Source organism: Condylura cristata, unplaced genomic scaffold (genome assembly GCF_000260355.1).
Source record: "Condylura cristata isolate star-nosed mole 26May11 unplaced genomic scaffold, ConCri1.0 scaffold00005, whole genome shotgun sequence".
In the NCBI taxonomy this organism is placed as follows: Eukaryota; Metazoa; Chordata; class Mammalia; order Eulipotyphla; family Talpidae; genus Condylura; species Condylura cristata.
The window spans coordinates 10518174-10524173 of record NW_004567106.1 but is presented as its reverse complement, the minus strand read 5'-3'; positions in this window follow the sequence as shown (position 1 = coordinate 10524173).

Sequence of the window (6000 nt, the reverse complement as noted above, 5' to 3'; positions counted from 1 at the left end):
AAGAAGTAAGATTAAAAACATAAATTTTTGAATGCCGCTCTTTTCATTACATGCATGCTTATTGTAGAAAATTTAGAAAATGCAATCTAAAAGTAAAAATACCAATGACATTCTACCTTCTGGAATAACCATACTTTCACCTGCATATGAAAAATATATTTATCTTAAATGTTTTCTGTATTACTGTATATACGTGTGTGGTTCAGAAAAGAAAAAATGTTCTCATTAGAAGTGCTAAATTTAATTGTATGAACATCAAATAATACTTTTCATTTTTAAAGTGTTGTAGTAGAGATGACATCTGGGCATAGCACAAATTCCAAACATACTGATGAGAAGATGAATTTCTAATCAGACAAATGCATATTCGATCTATGTTAACTTGTTCATTCTAATTTTTTTTTTTTTAAGATTTATTTATTTGTACAGAACTGGGGTACAGGCCAGAGATGCGGAGGGTGAGAGGATTCACCAGAGACAGAATGGGGTACAGAATAGGTAGATCAACGAAGTACACTGCTGAGGGGAGCAGCAGGCGGGTCAGGAGAGGTCTGCCTCACCTTGTGGATCTCCTGGGGCAGGCGGGGATTGAACTCATGCGGAAGTGGCTTAAGCTTCTTAGTGCTGTGCTTTAACCTGCTGCGCCACCAGGAGGGCCTGTTCATTCTAATTTTACTCATTGATTCGTTCACTCATTGTGAAATAGAAAAAAAAAAAAAGGCAAATGTCACACCTAGGTGAAAGACATTGTCTTTTATAAATTAACTTAAAAAATGAAGTGCTACTAGAAAAGGAACAAATCGGTAACAGTTCTGAAGACACTGCAGGGTGTCATCACCAATACTGAAAATTTGAGGAATTACTTAAAAATATACAGTAGACAGCAGAATTAGTGCTAGACACCTTGGAGGAAAGCAAAGTACCCATAGGGCTGATAATAGGAATAGAATACATGTCAATTCGTGAGCCAGTTCATTAAAAAAGTTGTGGAATAGTTGAGGTAGTCCTACGTTCAAGTTCTTTAGCTTACTTAGAACTCTTGTTGAAAGAGTTAAATAAGGGTGGAAATTTTGATTCACTGTAAATGAAACTGCACCAAGAGTTGCTGGGCCAGAGTAAGGTTATACAGTAAAATCTGACCTTCAGAATGGCTATGAATAAACAGCAAGGACATGAAGCTTCCCTTTGAAATGAGTTGAACCACAGAAATCCTTATTTATCTCACCATTTCTGTTGCCTCTTATCTATGGTTCTTCAGAAAAGCTTTTCTTTACCCTCTAGCAAGAAGCATTCTTTAAGCTGTTTCCCATCACACACAGGCATTCTAAAGTTAATCTCCTCTTTTGAGGGTGGTTTACGCTAAAAGAAAAGTTTGAACATGGGCTAAGGAACTCCATGTCATCTACAGTGACGAGCCAAATCTTCATTTATAAATATGAATAAAAAAATGAGTTGCTAGGTATTTTGAAGGAAATAGACATCAATATGAATTCACAAATATGGAACAAAATGATAACTTTCAAAAAAATTATAACTATTACCTTCAAATTTATTTGAAATGATATTACATAAAAAGAGAGAGAGAGAGAAGTAGAACAGAGATGATTGTTGGAAATTAAAGCATGTAAGCACAATATTTTTGTAGAATTCAGGTGTAGAATTGAGAACTTTGAAAAAGTCATTGCTATAGGCACTAAGCAAAGAGGTAAAAACATGAGAAAAATAGTGAAGAAAATAAGTTGTAAAAAATTATTATTCATTTTGGTTACTTAAAAAATTTGAATACACTTCCAAAGTTTTCAGAATTTTCTTATCTTATGAGTACTGCCAAGGCTTTCCCAGCCTCTTGGGTTATTTGAAAGTAAAATTTGATTCATTAAAAAAAATATATATATATATATAGGGCCCTCCCTTGTGGTGCAGCGGGTTAAAGCACAGCACAAAGAAGCTTAAGTCTGTTCCGCATGAGTTTCAATCCCCGCGCCCTGGAGGAGACCCACATGGCGAGGCAGACCTCTCCTGACCCGCCCGCTGCTCCCCTCAGCAGTGTACTTCGTGGATCTGCCTGTTCTGCACCCCACTCTGTCTCTGGTGAATCCTCTCACCCTCCGCATCTCTGGCCTGTATCCCAGTTCTGTACGAATAAATAAATAAATCTTAAAAAAAAAAAAAAAAAAAAGAGAGAGAGCTTCTTGGTGGCTCAAGGGGTTAAAGTCTCAGTGCTATGAACCTACGAGGGGGAAAGGATTTTCTGAGGGAGCTCTACAGATACAGGTTTTGTGGACAACACTCCCACCCCAGATACTGGAACTACAAATCCAATCAACACCAAAGAGAAGCATGCTGGGACCTGAGGGTGGAGCTAAGCAGCCAGGTTTGGATATAAAATCGGACACGTGAGCTTTGGGAGGCTCTTGGCCTTGCAGCTTATTTCTCTGGGCTCTTCACCAGTTTGCAGTATGCTATTGGGGTTCTAAGTCAGTGGAACTGGTAGGACGCATTAAAATCAACTCATCTCTCTCTTTCCCCCAGTTATTTATTTCCCCTTTCCCTTGTAAATAAACCCATTATTAACCTTTTTGTGTGTGCCTGAAGTTGAATCTTAAGTGCGCCAGTGAGGACCCACAGTCAGGCAACCCTGTTCACATTGAGTTGCCTTGTAACAAACCCCTGTGGCAAGGGCTCTATCCCCAATCGGGGAAGACCCATTTGGCACAGCAGACCTCTCCTGTCTTGCCTGCTGCTTCCTTCAGCAGTGTACTTCAGTGTTCTGGTTCCCCAATCTGTCTCTGGTGATTCCAGTAACCGCCCCCCACCTCTGGCCTACACCCCAGATCTTGTATGCCTAAATAAATAATAATAAATCATTTTTTAAATAAAATAATAAAGCAAACTCTAGGGCAAACCCTACCAAATTAACTTTTAAAAGAAGTATAATTATCCATTCATATGTGGACAATTCATTCATGACAAGTTAATCAAGAATAAATAGTGAGGAAAGTATTGTCTATTAAATAGATGGTTTGGGGGAAACAAAACAGACACATGGCAAACTGGATTGATACCTTAAACTATACACAAAATTTAATTTAAAATGAGTTAAAGTCTTGAATATAGGACAGAAAACATAAAGCTCCTAGAAGGAAACAGATGGTGAGCTCCTTGGTAGTCTTGGTAATGACGTTTTGGATTTGAGAAGGAAAGCACAGGCAACAAAAATGTAAAAAAATAAGTAAGTGGGACTACATCAAACAGAGAAGCTTTTGCATAGGAGAGGAAAACAACAAGATAAAAAGGTGACTTAGGCTAACATCTAGTTGATGGAAATGAGCTTCCACAAGCTATCTTTGGGTATAAATTTGACCTGTTTCTTTCTTGGTTTATGACATGTACTTTTGGAGAAGAACTAGCAAATGATACAAGGTTTTATAAGTGACAATTTTGACAAATATTTTTCAGTATAAGAATTGTAAGTGCGGATACAGAAGTCATTAATGATCCTTTAGAGGTTTACTTGCTCTCTCTTTAATGTACTGTCTTGGGTCAAATGTTATTTTTAAAATTTCTCGTGGGTTACCAAGAAACAGAATCTAGGTAATGTTTGCCAACTGTCTCTCGGAATTATCTGGGAATAGAATTAGGGGTCCTTATTGCATATTGGGAGGATCCCTTGGTAGGTTAATCTAAGAAAAAAAAAAACATGTGGACCCCTTTTCTCTTGTTAATCCGTTCTAATTCTTAATTAAGTACTAATCAAAACAATCATTTAAAAAATTCAGTATATTCTAGAAAAAAACCTCCAATGGCAGAAATAAAGTTCCTTTGCATTAAATGATGATTAATTAGATCTTGCTCACAAATTAAGTGGGCAACTATGGTTTCTAAGAGCAGTAAGTATCTCACTTCACTTTCTGGGTTCCTTTTTTTTTTTTTTTAAGATGTATTCATTCTTGCATATAGAACTGAGGTCAGAGTTGCAGGGGCGGTGAGAGGACTCACAGAGACAAAATGAGGTGCAGAACAGACAGAATGACCAAGTACACTGCTGAGGGGAGCAGCAGGTGGGACGGGAGAGGTCTGCTGTGCCATGTGAGTAACCTACAGGGCTGGGGAATCTAACTTGCACTGAAGCAACTGTGGCTTGATGCAGTGCTTCGCTTTAACCTGCTTTACCACCAGGTATGGCCCTCTGTGTTCCATATTTTATTTCTCCACCTCTACCCTAGAGTCCACACATTAACATCAATAAATTATTATGTAGCATATTCACCCGTATATTCACCCGTTTATTTCCTCCTCCTCCCCTCCCTTCTTACATGTAGGTATCCATCCATCCAGTCACACTAAACTTGATCACTAAATAATTATTAAATACACTCATTTTATTTATCCATTCATCCAAGCACCTTGAAAGTAATCAACTACTGAACACACACGCACAAAAACACCCTCACATTTTTATCTAGACAGCCAGCCAGCCAGCCAGCCACCCATTCATCCAGGCACGTTGAAAGGAATCAGAAAATTATTAAATACATAAATACATATACAACAAAAAAACCATATACACATCTATTTGCATATTTTTGTACATACATCTAAAGATATTAGGTGTAATCAAGATATTGTTATTGAATACATATACAGAGTTCATCCATCCATCTATCCATCCATCCATCTTCTCTACATATATTCAAAGAAGCCCCAAAAGGTGGGGGTTGGGTATACACTTAATTTCTTTGAGAAAATATTAGATGTTTGGGAAAGAAGTTATATATTTTATAGTTATATTTTCCCATTCTATTATGTGTTATAAACTCAAAACCATTCAACTTAGTTCTATGTTTTGATGAAAAACTTTAACCTCCCCCATATCATCAGGTTTTGTAGCTCTGGATTTATCTGTAACTTATTAATGTATTTGATGAGTTATAGACCAAGAGTGATTCTTCCAACATAATATTTTTTGAAAATTTGTGTATTTTCCCATTCCTGTGTTGCTTTGTGTTATGAATATAGTTGATTTGCATCAGGTAATTCAAAGCTCCAATCAATGAAACACAGACCTCTTAAGATTGACCAATACATGTACATTTCTGTGTTTAAAAGCATTATCTTAATTTTAACTAGTTATTATGATTATGACTGACCTCTAATATACATGGTTTCAACAAATATAACCATTGCATTTAAATTTAATGGTCTGAATGAGCCTTGTGATGCAGCTGAATATTCCGATGCAGTGTAATCTGAGATCCTTTTCTTGTTTTTCCTTAGTTTTATCTAATTATGTGACTTATGGAGGGGGGTGGAGCTTGGCTGTAATAACAGCAGTAAGTAGGCTAATCAATTTCCTTTCAAAATGATGTGTTTAGTAACTTCCACACCATGTTGTTTAATTATACAGAACCCTCCCCCAAAGCAGGCATTTGATGAGTAGTTGATTGTGTCCCAATTCCCAATTTCCCAAATTCCACCCACATAACCCTTAACACAATGTAACTCTAAAATCTGGGCTGGTTGGACAAATGTTCAGTGCAGTCAGTCGTGGGTTTTCACCATTAAACCCAGATTTCTTCATTAGTCACTATCTTCCATCCTTTCTCCCAGTAAACCATTCATGTGTTCACTTTCATATGAATGCAGCAACCCTTTGAAACTGGCACATACGAGTTCCTTTTTGGGGTTTCTATATACAACTTATTCTACAACTCTAACATATTTTGAGATCTGATGGGATGATTGCCTCATGAAACTCATTTGCCACTTTTCTTTAGACGGATTTCACAATTACTCTAACGATATTTTACTGTTAATTGGTATTTTAAAAACCTGCATATAACTTCCCACACATCACTACCTCACTTCATTAGGAATGTCTTCCTTTTGGTTTATTCATCAGTTTTTCTTTTAAAGTGGAGTAATGTTTGCTTACACCATTGTTGGTATTTTGGGAATATAGGGTCCCACTTCAGGTGTAATTATTGTAGTGTTCCCTGC